Raw genomic sequence first — 23,489 nt, forward strand, 5'->3', positions numbered from 1 at the left:
TGATCAGAACTGTGGTCAATACCTGTAGTGACGGTCTGATCATTGATCAGAACTGTAGTCAATACCTGTAGTGATAGCCTGGTCAGTGATCAGAACTGTGGTCAATACCTGTAGTGACGGTCTGGTCATTGATCAGAACTGTGGTCAATACCTGTAGTGATGATAGTCCTGTCAAAACGATATAGTTTCCGTCCATGATATTGATAAGACAGACTCTTTGGAAACAGGGTCATGGCGAGGTAAACTCTGAGAATTCTGATGACAAATTGAGAATACCGGTATGTGAACATTCTCTAGTAGGCTTGGAATTGTGGATTGCTGATAGTCTTGTCTACATCATTGTGTCATTGATGATACGGAAAATACATTCTTAGTCTAAATAAATCTGACATGGAATGTAGTGTATTCTGTATTCTTGCATGAGTGAGAGGCTGGACGGTGGGTGAATTGTGGTCAAGGCTTTTGGTGCTGATAGAATTATATAGTTAAGACAAGACTATGTTCTGTCATGACTAGATCATTGGTGGTACATACATTCCCTTCTCAGATTTAACCTGAAATCTGAAGTGGAACGTAGACCTATCCTTCCATAACTTCTAGTTCTGACTGTAGACCTATCCGGTATAACTATAGTTCTGACTGTAGACCTATCCTTCCATAACTATAGTTCTGACTGTAGACCTATCCTTCCATAACTATAGTTCTGACTGTAGACCTATCCGGTATAACTATAGTTCTGACTGTAGACCTATCCTTCCATAACTATAGTTCTGACTGTAGACCTATCCTTCCATAACTATAGTTCTGACTGTAGACCTATCCTCCCATAACTATAGTTCTGACTGTAGACCTATACTTCCATAACTATAGTTCTGACTGTAGACCTATCCTTGTATAACTATAGTTCTGACTGTAGACCTATCCTTCCATAACTATAGTTCTGACTGTAGACCTATCCGGTATAACTATAGTTCTGACTGTAGACCTATCCTTCCATAACTATAGTTCTGACTGTAGACCTATCCTTCCATAACTATAGTTCTGACTGTAGACCTATCCTTCCATAACTATAGTTCTGACTGTAGACCTATCCTCCCATAACTATAGTTCTGACTGTAGACCTATCCTTCCATAACTATAGTTCTGACTGTAGACCTATCCTTGTATAACTATAGTTCTGACTGTAGACCTATCCTTCCATAACTATAGTTCTGACTGTAGACCTATCCTTCCATAACTATAGTTCTGACTGTAGACCTATCCTTGTACAACTATAGTTCTGACTGTAGACCTATCCTTCCATAACTATAGTTCTGACTGTAGACCTATCCTCCCATAACTATAGTTCTGACTGTAGACCTATCCTTCCATAACTATAGTTCCGACTGTAGACCTATCCTTCCATAACTATAGTTCTGACTGTAGACCTATGCTTCCATAACTATAGTTCTGACTGTAGACCTATCCTTCCATAACTATAGTTCTGACTGTAGACCTATCCTTCCATAACTATAGTTCTGACTGTAGACCTGTCCTTCCATAACTATAGTTCTGACTGTAGACCTATCCTTCCATAACTATAGTTCTGACTGTAGACCTATCCTTGTATAACTATAGTTCTGACTGTAGACCTATCCTTCCATAACTATAGTTCTGACTGTAGACCTATCCTTCCATAACTATAGTTCTGACTGTAGACCTATCCTTGTATAACTATAGTTCTGACTGTAGACCTATCCTTCCATAACTATAGTTCTGACTGTAGACCTAAAACTATACAGTCTTGTCATACATGTCATTGATGATAATAATAATTGTTAGCCTAGATTTCACCTAAAATCTGATATGGAATGTATCCTTTCCTGGTTGACATTCCGTAGCCCCGGTGTGTTCGATATGGAATGTATCCTTGCCTGGTTGAGAGGCCGTAGCTTCGATCATGGAATTTTGGATGCAGACAGACAGACAGACAGACAGACAGACAGACAGACAGACAGACAGACAGACAGACAGACAGACAGACAGACAGCATGGTAGTCATAACTACAGTAGAGGGGCCAAGGTATAGGGCTGTATGTTCTTAAAGTCAGATGTTTACATACACTTAGGTTGGAGTCATTAAAACTCATTTTTCAACCACTCCTTTTCAACCACTCTTGTTAACTAACTATAAAGTCGGTAAGGACATCTACTTTGTGGAGTGGTGACACAAGTAATTTTTCCAACAATTGTTAACAGACAGATTATTTCAGATTATTACAGATTATTTCACTTATAATTCACAGTATCACAATTCCAGTGGGTCAGAAGTTTACATACACTAAGTTGACTGTGCCTTTAACACAACGACAGACAGACATTGCTAATTCTGCTAACCAGAACGACAGACAGACATAGCGAATTCTGCTAACCAGAAGAGAGTGGACACATGCAGGGGAATAAAGTGTTCTTATCATTTTATAATGTTATTGGTTCTAATATAATCAACATAAACTACTGCTTTTTAATGAGCTTTTAATGTGGTAGTTCTTCTTCCCGTAATTCCCTTACTAATGAGGGATGGAATGTGTATATGTGTGTGTAAAATAGACCTACCTATGTAGTCATTTTTGACATCACATCCTGCTTGATGACACACCAACCAGAGTCTGGATGCATCAAGGAACACTAACGATTTATAAGCACATTCTGACACTCAAAATAACTTGAGTCTCTGTAACTAATAACTGACACTCAAAATAGTCTGAGTCAGTCTGAGTCTCAATTAAGTTTCTAGTCTTCTGAGAGGAAGTGATTTTGTAGGAAGGAATGTGAGGTTAAACAAATAGACTTGTAGGCAGACAGACAGACAGACAGGCAGGCAGGCAGGCAGGCAGGCAGGCAGGCAGGCAGGCAGGCAGGCAGGCAGGCAGGCTAGGAATGTTTCTCAACATTAACCTCTTCAGGATATCCTACCACTGGGGGCGCCACAGCGCATTTTGGAAAAAATTCGTTCCCATTTTCAACGGCCTACTAATCAAACTCAGAAGCTAGGACATGCATATACTTATTTTATATGGATAGAAAACACCCTAAAGTTTCTAAAACTGTTTGAATGGTGTCTGTGAGTATAACAGAACTCGTATGGCAGTCAAAACCCCGAGACCGATTGAAACAGGAAGTGGGATTCTGAATTGTGGACTCGACTTCACAGCCTTCCCTGTAATTCACAACGTGAAAAATCGATAATTGAGCACTTTCTAGTGCTTCCACTAGATGTCCCCAGTCTTTACAAAGTGTTTTGAGGCTTCTACTGTCATGGAACTAAAAATGCTTAAAAGTTAATCGACTCAGACCAGTCAATCATGTCTACTGGATAAAACCTTGTTAACCTCCAAAAAACACATACTGAGTCTTTATGTTTATGATGGTGCCGACGGAGATGACAACATCGCGACTAGCTTTTAAGCAACTCTACAGTATTTTGTTTGTTTATGTAGTATTTTTTTTTTACGTTATTAGCTCAGGAATCATTTTGTGTCATTACAAACAGTCGGGAAGAACTATTGGATATTAGAGCGCCGGTAACTCACCAGAACTTCCAGCATTACGACCAGGATTATGACTTCCCTGGAGCGGATCACTTGTTTGCTCTCCACAGAGAAATTTAACTTATTCCAGAGGCTGACCCAAAACAACGCCGGCGAAGGAGATGTACTCGAGGAGGTGTTCTGGTCCGACTTAGGAAGCGTGCACACCTCCCACCGCTCCCGAGTATTTTACTCGCTAATGTCCAATCTCTGGATAATAAAATTGATGAGCTCAAGGTGAGAGTTGCTTTTCAGAGAGACACCAGGGATTGTAACATACTCTGCTTCACGGAAACATGGCTCTCTCTCGAGATATACTGTATGACTCTATAAAGCCAGTTGGGTTATCAGTACATCGCACCGACAGGAACAAACATCTCTACGGGAAGCAGAAGGGTGGAGGTATATGTTTTATGGTTAACGACTTATAGTGTAACTGTGATAACACACAGGAACTCAAGTCCTTCTGTTCCCCCGACCTAGAATATCTCACAATCAAATGCTGACCATACTATCTCGTGAGATAATTTTAGTCAATAGTAGCCCCAGCTGTCTATATCCCCCCCAAGCGGATACCACGACGGCCCTCAAAGAACTACACTGGACTTATGCAAACTGGAAACCACATATCCTGAGGCTGCATTTATTGTAGCTGTGGATTTTAACAAAGCAAATTTGAGGAAAAGGCTCCCAAAATTTTATCAACATATTGATTGTTGTACTCACGCTACTAAAACCCTCGACCATTGCAATATACCTTCCAGAATGCATATAAGGCCCTCCCCCACCCTCCATTCGGTAAATCAGACCACGATTCCATCTTACTCCTCCCCTCCTTTAGGCAGAAACTCAAACAGGAAGCAGCCATGGTAAGGAATATTCAATGCTGGTCTGACCAATCAGAATCCACGCTTCAAGATTGTTTTGATCACATTGACTGGGATATGTTCAGAGTAGCTTCAGAAAATAATCTCAACACATATGCCGACACGGGGAATGAGTTTATCAGGAAGTGCAGAGGAGATGTTGTACCCACTGTGACTATTAAAACCTACCCTAACCAGAAACTGTGGATAGATGGGAGCATTCTCTCAAAACTGAAAGTGCGAACCACCGCATTTAACCAGGGCAAGAAGACTGGGAATATGGAAGAATACAACAGTGTAGTTATTCCCTCCGCAAAGCAATCAAGCAGGCTAAACGTCGGTATAGGGACAAAGTTGAGTCCCAGTTCAACGGCTCAGACACGAGACGTATGTGGCAGAGTCTACAGACAATCACGGCTTATAAAAGGAAAACCAGCCACCTCAAGCACACTGACATTTTTCTTCCGGACAGGCTGAACACCTTCTACGCTTGCTTTGAGGATAATACAGTGCCACTGACACGGCCCACCATCAAGGATTGCAGGCTCTCCTTCTCTGTGGTCGACGTGAGTAAGACATTTAAGCATGTTAAAGGCTGCCGGCCCAGATGGTATCCCTAGCCACGTCCTCAGAGCATGCGTCCTCAGAGCATCAATCTCTCCCTATGCCAATCTGTTGTCCCCACATGCTTCAAGATGGCCACCATTGTCCCTGTACCTAAGAAAGCAAAGGTAATTGAACTAAATGACTGTCGCCCCGTTGCACTCACCTTTGTCATCATGAAGTGCTTTGAGAGACTAGTCAAGGATCATATCACCTCCATCTTACATGCCACCCCAGACCCACTTCAGTTTGCATACCGCCCCAACAGGTCCACAGACGATGCAGTCGCCATCACACTGCACACTACCCTATCCCATCTGGACAAGAGGAATACCTATGTAAGAATGCTGTTCATTGACTACAGCTCAGCATTCAACACCATAGTACCCTCCAAGCTCATCATTAAGCTTGAGGCCCTGGGTCTCAACCCCGCCCTGTGCAATTGGGTCCTAGACTTTAATGGGCTGCCCCCAGGTGGTGAAGGTAGGAAACAACACCTCACCTCAAGGGTGCGACACAACAGTAGTAGGCTTGATTACAAACAACGATGAGACAGCCTACAGGGAGGAGGTGAGAGCTCTGGGAATGTGGGGCCAGGAAAATAACCTCTCTCTCAACGTCAACAAAACTAATGAGATGATTGTGGACTTCAGGAAACAGCAGAGGGAGCAGCCCCCTATCCACATCGGTGGTACTGCAGTGGAGAAGGTGGAAAGCTTCATGTTCCTCGGCGTACACATCACTGACAAACTGAAATGGTCCACCCACACAGACAGTGTGGTGAAGAAGGCTCAACAACACCTCTTCAACCTCAGGAGGCTAAAGAAATGTGTCTTAACACCTAAAACCCTCACAAACTTTTACAGATGCACAATTGAGAGCATCCTGTCGAGCTGTATCACCACCTGGTACGGCAACTGCACCGCCCACAACCGCAGAGCTCTCCAGAGGGTGGTGTGGTCTGCCCAACGCATTACCGGGGGCAAACTTCCCTCCCTCCTGGACACCTACAGCACCCGATGTCACAGAAAGGTCAAAATGATCATCAAGGACATCAACCACCTGAGCCACTGCCGGTTCACCCCGCTATCATCCAGAAGGCGAGGTCAGTACAGGTGCACCAAAGCTGGGACCGAGAGACTGAAAAACATCAGACCATCAGACTGCTAAACAGCCATCTCCAGCACATCAGAGGCGGCTGCCTATAGACAGATTAGGAATCACTGGCCACTTTAAGGAAATGAAACACTAGTTACTTTAATAATGTCTCTGTATCTGACAGTACTCACCTCATATGTGTAAACTGTACTCTATACTCTTCTATGGTATCTTAGTCACTTTAGTTGTGTGTCACGTCCTGACCATAGTAAGATGGTATTTTCTATGGTAGAGTAGGTCAGGGCGTGACAGGGGGTGTTTTTCTATGTTTTGTATTTCTATGTTGGTTTTGTTTGGGATGATCTCCAATTAGAGGCAGCTGGTCCTCGTTGTCTCTAATTGGAGATCATACTTAAGTAGGGTTTTTTTTCCACCTGGTGTTGTGGGATCTTGTTTTTGTATTGCTCAGTGAAGCCTACAGAACGTGACGTTCGTGTTTCTTTGTTTACTGTTTTTGAATAGTGTTCTGAGTATAATAATACATATTTATCATGAGCACTCAACACGTTGCACCTTGCTCTACTCCTTACGTCGATCGTCACATTGTGTGTAAATATTGCATCACCCATGTCATATGTATATACTGTACTCTATACTATGCCACTGTATCTGAGTCCAATGCCGCTCTGACATATACACATATATTCTTGATCCATTCCTTACATAGATTTACATGTATTTTGGGTTATATGTTGTGCAACTGTTAGATATTACTTGTTAGATATTACTGCGCTGTCAGAGCTAAAAGCACAAGCATTTCGCTACACATGCAATAACATCTGCATGTGACCAATAACATTTGATTTGATTTTATGTGTCCAAAACTCAATTCATCTCCCCTATAGTTAGACATTGTAGTTAGATTAAACCCCCTACATATACAGTATTATATTATATTATATTATATTATATTATATTAATACGGGACGTCTCCCCTATAGTTAGATGTTGTAGTTAGATTAAACCCCTTACATATATTACACTATATTATGCTTATATTAATTCCAGCTGAAATTATACAGAATCAATGAATGTTTCCCAAATGGCTCCCTATTCTCTAGATAGTACACAGGGCCCTTGTATAGAGTAGTACACTATATAGGGAACAGGGGGTCATTTGGGACACGATACATTCCATTCCCAGCATTAAGCAGCAATCATTCTGCTTGGGTGATCTGAAGGCTATTGTCACCCCACAGCCACTTGAAGGATTCTTTTGTGTTATAGAAGAATGGCTGGGCCGACCCCCGACCGAGCAGAGGACCCGGGGAGAGGGACACACACACACACACACACACACACACACACACACACACACACACACACACACACACACACACACACACACACACGTCCTCAGGCCAGAAGGACGTGTGTGTTTCTTTAGCCCCGGTGACCAGACCTCTCAGCTACCAGGGATCGAGTTTCAGAGTGAGAATGGACAGAGAGAGGAGAGAGTGAGAGAGAGGAGGGGGTGGGGGGGACAAAGAGAGGAGAGAGAGAGAGAGAGGAGGGGGTGGGGGGGACAAAGAGAGGAGAGAGAGAGAGAGAGGAGGGGGTGGGGGGGACAAAGAGAGGAGAGAGAGAGAGAGACAAGACAAGAAGGGCATTCTATGACATCAAAAGGAACATAAAATGCGACATACCAATTAGGATGTGGCTAAAAATAATCAGTTATAGAACCCATTGCCCTTTATGGTTGTGAGGTCTGGGGTCCGCTCACCAACCAAGAATTCACAAAATTGGACAAACACCAAACAGAGACTCTGCATGCAGAATTCTGCAAAAATATCCTCTGTGTACAACGTAAAACACCAAATAATACATGCAGAGCAGAATTAGGCCGATACCTGCTAATTATCAAAATCCAGAAAAGAGCTCTTAAATTCTACAACCACCTAAAAGGAAGTGATTCCCAAACCTTCCATAACAAAGCCCTCACCTACAGAGAGATGAACCTGGAGAAGAGTCCCTAAGCAAGCTGGTCCTGGGGCTCTGCTCACAAACACAAACAGACCCCACAGAGCCCCAGAACAGCAACAGAATTAGACCCAATCAAGTCATGAGAAAACAAAAAGATCATTACTTGACACATTGGAACGAATTTACAAAAAAACAGAGCAAACTAGAATGCTATTTGGCCCTAAACAGAGAGTACACAGTGGCAGAATACCTGACCACTGTGACTGACCCAAACTTAAGGAAAGCTTTGACTATGTACAGACTCAGTAAGCATAGCTTTGCTATTGAGAAAGGCTGCCAAAGGCAGACCTGGCTCTCAAGAGAAGACAGGCTATGTGCACATTGCCCTCAAAATGAGGTGGAAACTGAGCTGCACTTCATAACCTCCTGCCAAATGTATGGCCATATTAGAGACACATATTTCCCTCAGATTACACAGACCCACAAAAATTCGAAAACAAATCCAATTTTGATAAACTTCCATATCTATTGGGTGTAATTAAAGCTGCAAGATTTGCGACCTGTTGCCACAAGAAAAGGGCAACCAGTGAACAACAAACAGCATGTAAATACAACCTATATTTATGTTAATTTATTTTCCCTTTTGTGCTTTAACTATTTGCACATCATTACGACACTGTATATAGACATTTTACATTTTTATAGTTTTTTTTCTCACTTTTGTTTATTATCTATTTCACTTGCTTTGGCAATGTAAACATATGTTTCCCATGTCAATAAAGCTCTTAAATTGAATTGAGAGGAGAGAGAGGAGAGAGAAAAAGTGAGGAGTTGGGACAGAGAGAGGAGAGAGAGAGAAAGAGAGAGTAGAAGGAGGGGAAGAGAGAGAGAAGAAATGGAGGGGAGAGAGAGGAGAGGGGACAGAGAGGAGGGAGAGGGGACAGGGAGGGGAGAGAGATGAGGGGGAGGGGACAGAGAGGAGGGGGAGGGGACAAAGAGGAGGGGGAGGGGACAGAGAGGAGGGGGAGTGAGAGGGAGGGGAGGAGAGAGGCGGGGGAGAGAGAGGCGGGGGAGAGAGAGAGAGGCGGAGGAGGGGAGAGAGGAGGGGGAGTGAGATGAGGGGGTGGGGAGAAAGGAGGGGGAGAGGAAGAGGGAGAGAACAGGAACGGTAAACTCTATAGCTTTGATGATGGAAGCAAAACACAGAGTCCTGTTGTTAAAATGTATTATTACTATCGCAAAGATGCGCCATAGGCGTGCTTGTACTTCCTCTCTCCAAACTCCCGCCGGTGGAGAAGGCTTTGTTCTCTTATTGAAATGTTTGCAGTTTTAAATGCATATGTGGTAAATCTATATGTTCCATCTAATCCTACAATAATTAATGCTGATCCATCACACCATCCCCTTTACCATTTATTGCAAACACTTAGACATTTCTGTTTCATGTTTTATACGATACATTTCTTACCCTTTGAGAGGGCGCGATGTTTATTGTGCACAAGAACATTCACAAGACTCATGAGGGAGAAGTTCTGTTTATTTATCAATGTATGGTTTCCTTTTTTTTATTCATATTTGCCGGGTTATGTCAGAGTTCTGTGTGTCCTTTTCCTCTGCCTCTGTCATTCTGGTTGTGTGTAATAGGAGCTTGCGAGCCTCAAATTTTGCATAGAAATAAGTAATAACTATGGGTCCTGCCCACCACACTTTGGATTCTCTACGTTCAATAAGATCAAATGATTGTTTCATGTATGAATGGTGATGAAATCATGAATAATCATTAAGTCTGATTAAGACGAATGTACCAATGGATGTGGATATTGCCTTTTACATTGTAGAACCAGTTTATTGGTCGTAATTGCCAATTGGGGCATTGTATGGCCTTGAGAGGGGCCATATGCTTATGGGGGCATTCCAAAGCCCAAGTGTTGCTGATGCCTGCCAGATCTTACAATGCCTGGATAGGTAGGTTACATATCATCTAACCACATTTAAAAGGGGAAAAAAGTTATTTAACTAGGCATGCCAGTTAAGAACAAATTCTTGTTTACAATGACAGCCTTCCGGGGAACAGTGGGTTAACTGCCTTGTTCAGGGTGCCAGATTTTTACTTTGTCAGCTTGGGGATTCAATCAGTAACCTTTCGTTTACTAGTCCAACGCTCTAACCACTAGGCTACCTGCCGCCCAACGCTCTAACCACTAGGCTACCTGTCTCCCAACGCTCTAACCACTAGGCTACCTGCCGCCCAACGCTCTAACCACTAGGCTACCTGCCGCCCAACGCTCTAACCACTAGGCTACCTGCCGCCCAACGCTCTAACCACTAGGCTACCTGGCGCCCAACGCTCTAACAACTAGGCTACCTGCCGCCCAACGCTCTAACCACTAGGCTACCTGCCGCCCAACGCTCTAACCACTAGGCTACCTGGCGCCCAACGCTCTAACCACTAGGCTACCTGCCGCCCAACGCTCTAACCACTAGGCTACCTGCTACCTGCTGCCCCACATGATTTGTTTATCATTTAGTAATCTGTCAGTCGATGACACAGTCAGTGATGTGTCACACAAACATTGGTTGATGCATGCTATGTCTGAGCAGGTGAACACAAACTTTATGTAGGCTATCTGTTTGAGCTCCTATTAGACAGATTACGTTTGGTTTCTTAATGCCTAAACGTAACCTTAAACACTTCAAAATGTGATGTTTGGAACAACTTCGCAATTTGACGTTTGAGAAACTAATTCTGACGTGAGACTGTGAGACCTTGTTGCACAAAACATCTACACAGAGAAGCGTTTAAGGGGAGGCTGTACAGTCTTGCCCTCTACCTGTATCTGTTCCGATAGGATAGGTTATTAAGCCTGATACAGAGGCTATTTATTTGAGGATATTGCCAATGTATATTTGGTAAATCTACTTGTATATCTTATATGAAATGGAAATAAATGTACAGTCAGCACATCAACATGCCTTGCCTTCCGTTGATTTAATGCGCTGCAACAAGGTCCCTATTTTACAAAGACATAATCAAAATGTGTTGTAGACAAAATAATGAAAAGGGCTGTCTGGTAGCCTCAGTAAATACACAAAGATTTGTAGTTGAACAAGTTATTGCATGAGACTTGACTTGAAAAAACTTGTGACTTTACACAACTTGACTTGGTCTTAGAATGACTTGGACTTGACTCGAGACTCTCCCCGTTTTACTTGGGACTTGACTTGTGACTCGATCCGTTCTACTTGGACTTGACTCGAGACTCGATCCGTTCTACTTGGGCTTGACTCGAGACTCGACCCGTTCTACTTGGGACTTGACTCGAGACTCAATCCGTTCTACTTGGGACTTGACTCGTGACTCGATCCGTTCTTGTTGGGACTTGACTCGAGATTCGACCCGTGCTACTTGGGACTTGACTCGAGACTCGATCCGTCCTACTTGGGACTTGACTCGTGACTCGATCCGTTCTACATGGGACTTGACTTGAGACTCAACCCGTTCTACTTGGGACTTGACTTGAGACTCGACCCGTTCTAGTTGGGACTTGACTCGAGACTCGACCCATTCTACACGAGACTCGGACATTCTCACATGAGAATTGCTTGTGACTCGAATATTAATAACTTGGTCCCATCTCTGCCATTGACTGACACCCCCACCCATCTACACAAACATCAGTAATATCTTGACCCAGATCAAACAGAAAAGTAGCTGTGAGTGTGTAGGGGAGGATGACTGAGGTAAGGGGAAAGCAAGCCTTGTATAACTTAAAAAACTTCAAAGCTGTATCAATCATAGCCTAGATGTCTAGCTAGTCCAACCTCCCCCTCCTCTTCTATTGCCTACCACCCTGTGGAAACATACTTTCGGTGTAATTATGTTATCAAACCTGCTGGGAGAGAGAGAAGGAGAGGGAGAGAGAGTGAGGAGAGAGAGAAAGAGAGCTCAGAGAGAGACAGCTGAACAAAGGCAAACTGCTGTGCCAATGAAAACACCATCCAGTCTACTCTGCTGATTTCCCAGTGAACATCATGAAGAGTACGACTAGGACTCTGTGATTAGTGATGATGTTTTGAGTAGTTGAACATCACGACGAGTACGACTAGGACTCTGTGATTAGTGATGATGTTTTGAGTAGTTGAACATCACGACGAGTACGACTAGGACTCTGTGATTAGTGATGATGTTTTGAGAAGTTGAACATCATGACTGTCACGCATGTTTGCAGCAGAAAGGACTTGTTGACATACAACTTCAAATGTAGCGTGTGCAAGATAATTAACAAACACTTAATCAGATGTTATCGTCTACACCATCTCAGATGGCATCAGATGATTTGATTACCTTCCAATCTAGCAATCCAGCGAGGCAAGGTCAAAGGTTACTGTTAATGAATTAAAGAGAGGTGTGGTTGGTTACTGTTAAGGATTTAAAACAATGTTTTCGTCACATTATGCATATTGGGCACCAACTGTCCCGTAGACGGGACACCGATCCATATGAAGTTCTTGAATTAAAAAAAGAGAGGTGTGGTTGGTTACTGTTAATTAATTAAAGAGAGAGGTCTGTTTGGTTAAGAGACAAGCTATAGTTTCCCAACAGTTAGATACCCGTTGTTAGCAAGCCATTTTCCCAGTCAGTCAGTCAGTCAGTCAGTCAGTCAGTCAGTCAGTCAGTCAGTCAGTCAGTCAGTCAGTGGAGGTGCCTGTGGCCTGTAACAGCTCTGTAACAGCTCCGTTAGTAGGTGGATCACTGTTGTTACAACTGATCTCTGTTGGTCCGAGATGTGGAGAGCACCAGCCAATCAGTAGAGAGCAAGAGACAGTATAACTGAGGACATCAGATAGCTAGTTTTCCCAGTCAGTCAGTGGACATGGCTGTAGTCTGTAGAATCTAGCTGTAGCAGCACTGTACTGTGGTAGGTGGGTTACTGTTGACACAGCTGATCTCTGTTGGTCCAACTGAAATATAGCAGACTGTTTGTTGTCAGACAGATAGTCAGCCCCAACTTCCAATGCTTCATATTATTATGTTTAAGTTCTGCCAGGAGTGCCTGTATGTTGCCAGACAAATTTCCCCCAAAGAGACAATGAAGATCAATCAATCAATATTCAATCAATCAATATTGTTGTAATGAGGGAAATATGTTAGTTTCTCTCTCTCTCTCTCTCTCTCTCTCGCTCTCTCGCTCTCTCTCTCGCTCTCTCTCTCTGTCTCTCTCTGTCTCATTTTTTATTTTTTTTATTCACAAGCAAACGTCACGTTTGAGTGGTGTATACTCATGCTCACAACAAAAAGTCCTGTAGCAGTTATACTGATGTCCGGACCTTGACAAACTTAACAGTGAGTGATGACCATGAAAACACACCAGACTGATGGCTATAGCTATGTTCAACAAGTACACTGTATTCGGAAAGTATCCAGATCCCTTTGACGTTTTCTACATTCTGTTACGTTACAGCCTTATTCTGAAATTGATCAAAATAGTGTTTTTTTCCCCTTATCAATCTACACATAATAGCCCATAATGACATCACAATACCCCATAATGACATCACAATACCCCATAATGACATCATAATACCCCATAATGACAAAGCAAAAGCAGGTTTTTAGAAATATTAGCAAATTTATTGTGGAAAAAGGGAAGGGGTCCGAATGCTTTCCGAATGTACTGTATCTCAATTTTCTGGCTTTATATTTGGGATATTTGACCTTGCCACGCTGGCTTGCTAGTTTGGAAGGTAATCAATCCTCTGATGCCATCTGAGATGGTGTAGATGATAACATCTGATTAACTGTTTCTTAATTATCTTGCACACGCTACATTTGAAGTTGCATTTGGTCGTATCTACTTCCATGTCAACAAGCCCCCCTTCTGCTGCAAACATGCGTGTGGAACTTTTCATGACGTGGCCCGCAAAATGGGTAATTTCTCTTGCATTTAAGAAAAGGTTGGACACAGTCAGATACAATCCAGTAAACTTGTAAGGTTGTACCTTTGGACAAAAGTGCATTTCATAAGGTTTGTTTTGAGGCACCTGATAATGTTGTTGATGAACGTGCATGCAGAAGTAGGCCTATGACATTTGACCCTTCGATAAGTCACTGATTAGCTTTGGTTTCTATGCTTAGATGACACGACCTCTTGTAACAGACCTGAAGTATGAGAGGGATCAGATGAATGTTCCAACAAAAACAAACTACATTATGTTCTCTAAAAGACACTCCACCAGCCCCTCTATGACCCAGAATACCACCAGCCCCTCTATGACCCAGAATACCACCAGCCCCTCTAGGACCCAGAATACCACCAGCCCCTCTACAACCCAGAATACCACCAGCCCCTCTAGGACCCAGAATACCACCAGCCCCTCTAGGACCCAGAATACCACCAGCCCCTCTAGGACCCAGAATACCACCAGCCCCTCTATGACCCAGAATAACACCAGCCCCTCTATGACCCAGAATAACACCAGCCCCTCTATGACCCAGAATACCACCAGCCCCTCTATGACCCAGAATATAACACCAGCCCCTCTAGGACCCAGAATACCACCAGCCCCTCTAGGACCCAGAATACCACCAGCCCCTCTATGACCCAGAATAACACCAGCCCCTCTAGGACCCAGAATACCACCAGCCCCTCTATGACCCAGAATACCACCAGCCCCTCTAGGACCCAGTATACTGCCAGTATCTTCACGCCACAATACTGCCAGTACCTTTACAGCCAGAATACCACCAGTATTTACTCACCCTGAATACCACTGATTGGGGTGTGTTTTCCCTTTTAATCCCATTGATTGGTGGGTTGTCCACTTTAATACCACTGATTGGTGGGTTTTCCCCTTTAATACCACTGAGCGCTATGTTTTCCCCTTTAATACCACTGATCGGTAGGTTTTCCCCATTAATACCACTGATTGGTAGGTTTTCCCCTTTAATACCGCTGATCGGAAGGTTTTCCCTTTTAATACCACTGATCGGTGGGTTTTCCCCTTTAATACCACTGAGCAGTGGGTTTTCCCCTTTAATACCACTGATCGGTATGTTTTCCCCTTTAATACCACTGATTGGTGGGTTTTCCCCTTTAATACCACTGATCGGTATGTTTTCCCCTTTAATACCACTGATCGGTGGGTTTTCCCCTTTAATACCACTGATCGGTGGGTTTTCCCCTTTAATACCACTGATCGGTAGGTTTTCCCCTTTAATACCACTGATCGGTATGTTTTCCCCTTTAATACCACTGATCGGTAGGTTTTCTCCTTTAATACCAATGATCGGTGGGTTTTCCCCTTTAATACCACTGATCGGTGGGTTTTCCCCTTTAATACCACTGATCAGTGGGTTTTCCCCTTTAATACCACTGATTGGTGGGTTTTCCCATTTATACCACTGATCGGTAGGTTTTCCCCTTTAATACCACTGATCGGTGGGTTTTCCCCTTTAATACCACTGTTTGGTAGGTTTTCCCCTTTAATACCACTGATCGGTGGGTTTTCCCCTTTAATACCACTGTTTGGTAGGTTTTCCCCTTTAATACCACTGATCGGTAGGTTTTCCCTTTTAATACCACTGATCGGTGGGTTTTCCCCTTTAATACCACTGATTGGTGGGTTTTCCCCTTTAATACCACTGATCGGTACATTTTCCCCTTTAATACCACTGATCGGTACGTTTTCAACTTTAATACCACTGTTCGGTACGTTTTCCCCTTTAATACCACTGATCGGTAGGTTTTCCCCTTTAATATCACTGATCGGTAGGTTTTCATTTACATTTACATTTATGTCCCCTTTATAACTGCTGATTGGGATCTAAAGAAAGAGAACAAATCACAGAAACCACAGAGAAGATGCAACTTTGTCAGTTGTTCAACTTCTATGAGGTAAATCTATACAATGCCTTATAACTTCCATAATAGTACCTTATGATACACTTAGAATGTATTATAATACTGACTACAATACATAAGGATTCAGCATTCCTGGCGAGAGTCAAATCTGCAGTGGACCAAATGAGGAACGAGCACACACGTGTGCGGGTCAGTGTGTGAGTGTGTGTATATGAGTGTGTGTGTGTGTCGTGCTCGGTGTGTGTTTGTGTGTGTGTGTGTGTGTGTGTGTGTGTGTGTGTGTGTGTGTGTGTGTGTGTGTGTGTGTGTGTGTGTGTGTGTGTGTGTGTGCTTGTTTCACTGGACAGCTGAGTAATGCAACCAGGGGAATAGGTGGAGCTCCTCGCATCCCGAATCGTCTGGAATTTGGATCCAGAACTACTTACTGAGCCACTGGATCAGAACCACTGTTCGGCTGGTCTGGTTGGGTCTGGTCTGGTTGGGGCTGGTCTGGTCTGGCTGGTCTGGTCTGGTTGGGTCTGGTTGGGTTGGTTGATGTTGTCCAGTATTGGGGGTGTGTGTTGTCCATTTTTGCAGTAACAAGTAATATAACAGAGTTGAGTAATAATATCATAGTTACTGATTAAAGAGATGGGTAGCCACTTTTCTTATCTTTCCCTTCCTATTGCAGTTCTTGATCCAAATAAATATTTATTATTATTATTCCCTCTCTGTTGGCGCAATAAAAACAAAAGTGTCCTCTCACCAAGTTCCTGTTTATGAACACACTCCTACTGACTGCTTTAGTGAGGGAGATCACACACTCCTACTGACTGCTTTAGTGAGGGAGATCACACACTCCTACTGACTGCTTTAGTGAGGGAGATCACACACTCCTACTGACTGCTTTAGTGAGGGAGATCACACACTCCTACTGACTGCTTTAGTGAGGGAGATCACACACTCCTACTGATTGCTTTAGTGAGGGAGATCACACACTACTACTGACTGCTTTAGTGAGGGAGATCACACACTACTACTGACTGCTTTAGTGAGGGAGGTCACACACTCCTACTGTCTGCTTTAGTGAGGGAGATCACACACTACTACTGACTGCTTTAGTGAAGCAGTCAGTAGGACTCCTTGCTCACACATGCTTTTTCAGTTCTACCCACACATTTTCTATGGGATTGAGGTCAGCGCTTTGTGATGGCTACTCCAATACCTTGACTGTGTTGTCCTTAAGCCATTTGCCACAACTTTGGAAATATGCTTGGGGTCATTGTCCATTTGGAAGACCCATTTGCGACCAAGCTTAAACTTCCTGACTGATGTCTTGAGATGTTGCTTCAATATATCCATATAATTCCCCTCCCTCCAAAAATATTTATCCAAAAAGTATGACCTTTGTCCCCATGTGCAGTTGCAAACCGTAGTCTGGCTTTTTTATGGCGGTTTTAGAGCAGTGGCTTCTTCCTTGCTGAGCGGCCTTTCAGGTTATGTTGACATAGGACTCGTTTTACTGTGGATATAGATACTTTTGTACCTGTTTCCTCCAGCATCTTCACAGGATCCTTTGCTGTTGTTCTGGGATTGATTTGTACTTTAGGCACCAAAGTACGTTCATCTCTAGGAGACAGAATGCGTCTCCTTCCTGAGCGGTATGACGGCTGCGTGGTCCCATGGTGTTTATACTTGTGTACTATTGTTTGTACAGATGAACGTGGTACCTTCAGGTGTTTGGAAATTGCTCCCAAGGATGAACCAGACTTGTGGAGGTCTACAACTTTTTTTCTGAGGTCTTGGCTGATTTTTTTTGATTTTCCCATGATGTCCAGCAAAGAGGCACTGAGTTTCAAGGTAGGCCTTGAAATACATCCACAGGTACACCTCCAATTGACTCAAATTATGTCAATTAGCTTATCAGAAGCTTCTAAAGCCATGACATCTTTTCTGGAATTTTCCAAGCTGTTGGAAGGCAGTCAACTTGGTGTATGTTAACTTCTGACCCACTGGAATTGTGATGCAGTGAATTATAAGTGAAATAATCTGTATAAACAATTGTTGGAAAAATTACTCGTGTCATGCACAAAGTAGATGTCCTAACTGACTTGCCAAAATTATAGGTTGTTAACAGGAAATTTATGGAGTGGTTGAAAAATGAGTTTTAATGACTCCAACCTAAGTGTATGTAAACTTCCGACTTCAACTGTATATTAACACCTGACCTTATATATAATATAATACATTAACACTTTACCTTATATATAATATAATATATTAACACCTTGCCCTTGACAATCCATAGCAGCTCAACAGCTGATGGTTAATGACTCTAAACTGTTGGTAATCCTGGATGATCCTTGATATTCCCCTGATCTATATAAATTATGGATTGGCTGCGTCGCTGAATTCTCTGGAAGCCTCTTCCCGATAGTTAAACAACCATCGGCTGCCCAGAGAATAGTCTACTCTGGCGAATTTCAAATAATGAATGGAGAATAGTGCTTTTGTTTAATAAAATTAAATCAAAGTTGGTATGACCACACGATGATTCTTTAGTATTCTATACTGAACAAAAATATAAAACGTAATATGTGGAGTGTTGGTCCCATGTTTCATGAGCTGAAATAAAAGATCCCAGAAATTATATTTTCCCAGGTAATAACTGGAGTGGAATAGGTGTAATGGAATCAAATATATCAAACACGTGGTTTCTAGCTGTTTTATTGCATTCCATTTGCTCCGTTCCAGCCATTATTACAAACCGTTCTCCGCTCAGTATTCTCTACTGGTTTGCATGCAAATGCTGCATGGATGTTTCACCTGTAAAAGTTGAAGATTTATCATTCACGATTGACGTGAGTAAAGTGAGAAATGTGAAGGGAGGGTGGGTGAGCACACCACTGTGCGCAGAACGTGAATTCGGTTCTTTAGTGCTGGGGAAGAGATGTCCAGGGGTACAGAACGAGGTGGTTACCTTCGGTCGCGCAGCTTCAGCCTATAAACTATAGGGCTGGCCTGGATTGGTGGGGCTGGATTGGCTGGGCTAGATCGGATTGGCTGGGCTGGGTTGGATTGGCAGGACTGGACTGGGCATGACTGGGCTGGACTAAGCTGGGCTAGACTGGGCTGGACTAGGCTGGACTGGACTGGGTAGGACTGGGCTGGACTAGGCTGGGCTGGACTGACAGGGAGAAATGTTAGGAGATTTTTCTCTCTCACTAGTTCTGACTGGATCAAATGTTGCTTTCTTTCTGAGTTCAGACTTGTCTTATGCTCATCCATTAAAGGGATACTTGGGATTTGGGGATTACATTTTTCCCTACTTACCAAGAGTCAGAAAAACTCATGGATATCATTTTTATGTCTCTACGTGCAGTTTGAAGGAAGTTGAAGGTAGTGTAATGTTAGCTTAGCACAATTGCTGGAAGTCTCCAGGAACTACTAGCCAGCTCCTCTCAAAAGCAGGTAAATTGAACTTCGAACTACTCTAAAGCTGGGTGGTTGGTCATTTATAGTCTTACCAAGGTACACATGTTAATCAATGTTTTATACATTCGTTAATTTGGCTGATAATCATATTTGAGTTTCTTTCCACTTCATTATTTCCCTGTTGTCCCATAGAGTGTATAGATATCATAATGCTTGACAGACTTGGAAAAGTTCACCTGTCATTAGTGTTCCTCTCCCAATGAGACAGACCTGGAAAAGTTCCCCTGTCATTTTCACAGATAGATTCGAGTACACTTTAATCAACAGAGGGGGAAAACATGTCACCACTCAGGGGAAAATTCTACACCATAATGAAAGCAATTTTCATGGCTGCACGAAAATTACAGAACATTGAGTGCTGGCGGCTGGCAAGAATTAGAGTTCCCAGTGCGATACAAAACCTCTGCAAATTGAATAATGTTATTCCTGAATTTATTTTTAATTATTTTTTATTAAACCTTTATTTAATTAGGCAACAAATTCTTATTTACAATGACGGGGGCTGGGAATAAAAATAAAATAAAAATATAGGACAAAACACATCACGAAAAGAGAGACACCACAACACCACATAAAGAGACACCTATAAGACAACAACATAGCAAGGCAGCAACACATGACAACACAGCATGGTAGCAACACATGACGACACAACATGGTAGCAACACAACATGGCAGCAGCACAAAACAGGACACAAACATTATTGGGCACAGACAACAGTACAAAGGACAAGAAGGTAGAGACAACAATATATCACGTGAAGCAGCCACAACTGTCATTAAGAGTGTCCTTGTTTGAGTCTTTAAATGAAGAGATTGAGATAAAACTGTCCAGTTTGAGTGTTTGTTGCAGCTCGTTCCAGTCGCTAGCTGCAGCGAACTGAAAAGAGGAGAGACCCAAAGATTTGTGTGGTTTGGGGACCTTTAACAGAATGTTACTGGCAGAACGGGTGTTGTATGCGGAGGATGAGGGCTGCAGTAGATATCTCAGATAGGGGGGAGTGAGGCCTAAGAAGGTTTTAAATAAGCATCAACCAGTGGGTCTTGCAAAAGGTATACAGAGATGACCAGTTTACAGAGGAGTATAGAGCGCAGTGATGTGTCCTATAAGGAGCATTGGTGGAAAATCTGATGGCCGAATAGTAAAAAACATCATGCTTCTGCATCTGCATTGCTTGCTGTTTGGGGTTTTAGGCTGGGTTTCTGTACAGCACTTTCTGACATCAGCTGATGTAAGAAGGGCTTTATAAATAAATTGGATTGATTGAAATTTGATTGATCTAGCCGCTCGAGAGCACTCTTACCTGCCGATCTATAAATTACGTCTCCGTAATCTAGCATGGGTAGGATGGTCATCTGAATCAGGGTTAATTGGCAGCTGGGCTGAATGAGGAGCGATTACGATAGAGGAAACCAAGTCTAGATTTAACCTTAGCCTGCAGTTTTGATATGTGCTAAGAGAAGGACTGTAAGTCGATCAGGATGAGAGAGTCTATTAATTTACTAAAACTTGTGTGAATGTAAAACGTAGGACTCTCTGGCTAATTCTGAATGAGGTCAAGGTGGGGCAGAGTATGAGCCAGTATCTGTCTAACTGCAGACAGCTGGTTTCTGTGTCTCTCCTCTCCACCCGCCTCCCTGCCTCCCAACCCCCCTAGCCCCCCAACCTTCACCAGCCTTCAGCCTTCTCCTGGTGATGAGTTGAGCTGGAGGAGGAAGTCTAATTTTGTGTTGCCCCCGGTGATGTGATGAGTGACCAATCATAACTGTGAAGAGAATGTTTAACTCCATTTGCACCCTATCCACTCTGGTATTCTTCCAATTAGCCAGCCTTGTGCCCTGTTTCCAAAACTAGGCGTTGGAGTACATTACAACATATTTGAGATTAGCTTTATTCAAGTCATAAAAAAATAGCCAGGCTGTATTTTCCTTTTCCTTTTTCAAGATATCCATTCCATCCCCTTTTGCACCCTGCCAATTAGCTTCCCTGTGTTCTATTTTCAAAATGAGGCATTGGAGAACATTAAAATACCTCTCAGAGTAGCATTAACCAAGGCCATTGGCAGCCGAAACGTTGTGGTTTTAATCTAACAACATTTTTAATAATCCAATTTTAATTGTGATAGTGAGCCAGGCCTGTGTTCCTAACATAATATTATATTTCTGTCAACTTGGTAACAAAAAAAATTCCATAACTTTTATCACACATTGTAGACTTTGTCTGCTACTTTGTCTACTAAAAAAGCAAAAAGCATTTGCAACTGAAATCCTATAGAAACCGCGTACGTCACAGTTGAAAAAAATTCTGCTCTGTTGAGGTGTTAAAAACACAACCTGGCTTTGCCTCTGATTGGGTTTTGACAAGTCCGGAGTCTCCATTTCATTGAGTGAACAGGGTTGCCCGGGAGATGAAAAGGTTCCGAGGGTGTAAAGGGGGAGCTGAGGGGTTTAGAGTGTTAATCAGGTGGTGATTGGTAGCATGGGACTCTTAACAAGTCCCTATCCCATCTCTTAGTCTTTAAACACACACACACACACACACACACACACACACACACACACACACACACACACACACACACACACACACACACACACATCTACCAACCAAACTGACTAACAGGCTCTTGTGGAATCAGATCTACCTAACTGACTAACAGGCTCTAGTGGAATCAGATCTACCTAACTGACTAACAGGCTCTAGTGGAATCAGATCTACCTAACTGACTAACAGCCTCCAGTGGAATCAGATCTACCTAACTGACTAACAGGCTCTAGTGGAATCAGATCTACCTAACTGACTAACAGGCTCTAGTGGAATCAGATCTACCTAACTGACTAACAGGCTCTAGTGGAATCAGATCTACCTAACTGACTAACAGGCTCTAGTGGAATCAGATCTACCTAACTGACTAACAGGCTCTAGTGGAATCAGATCTACCTAACTGACTAACAGGCTCTAGTGGAATCAGATCTACCTAACTGACTAACAGGCTCCAGTGGAATCAGATCTACCTAACTTACTAACAGGCTCTTGTGGAATCAGATCTACCTAACTGACTAACAGGCTCTAGTGGAATCAGATCTACCTAACTGACTAACAGGCTCTAGTGGAATCAGATCTACCTAACTTACTAACATGCTCTAGTGGAATCAGATCTAGGCTTCATGTTGATCATCTCAGTCCTGAGAGAAGAGACCTGCCTGCCCGCCGGTCTGTCGCTTTGTGTTTGGAGCACATAAATCCCAGAAAATCTTGTCTAAAAATGACTGTTAGTAAACAGTTTAACGTCCACATCAAACAGTTTAGTGTTCTCATAAACAAAATGTATCAAACTTGGCTCTCTGCTAACATAAACTGGACACACACACACACACACACACACACACACACGCATGCACAGATAAGCACACTTTAAGATAGCTCTCTTATCCCCCTGTTTCACGATGACACAGCTAAATATAACAGCTCAGTATTATCACACATAAGTCTATATCTCCCACCAGTGTTGTCTTGGTGTCGGATACATTTGTACTTGGTCTTGACCAGCTAACACCAGCAGAGTAAAACACAAATTATTATCAGCCAGGCAATGCATAAAACCTCTTCCCTAGACCATATAATACGCACCCCTTTCTTGATACATGAATATCTGAACAGTCTTTATATCTATTATAGACATGTTGCAGTGACAAACCTACAGGCCTTCAGTGTGTGACAGGTTCATTTGTTTTATTTAACGAGGCAAGTTAAGAAAACATCCTTACTTACAATGATGGCCTACAGTGGGTTAACTTCCTTGTTCAGGAGCAGAACGACAGATTTTTTTTACCTTTGGGGATTCGATCCAACAACCTTTAAGTTACTGGCCCAACGCTCTAACCACTAGGCTACCTGCCGCTCCATGATCATAAACAGATAGCAACTGTAATACCGGGGCACTCATGTAGGAGAGTGCACTTTCTGTAAAACACAAAGTATCAGTGGTGTAGTGGATGGTAGACGCAGGTATAAACCATTTTTATTTCAGTCT

This window comes from Salmo trutta, chromosome 2 (genome assembly GCF_901001165.1).
Source record: "Salmo trutta chromosome 2, fSalTru1.1, whole genome shotgun sequence".
NCBI classification, from domain to species: Eukaryota; Metazoa; Chordata; class Actinopteri; order Salmoniformes; family Salmonidae; genus Salmo; species Salmo trutta.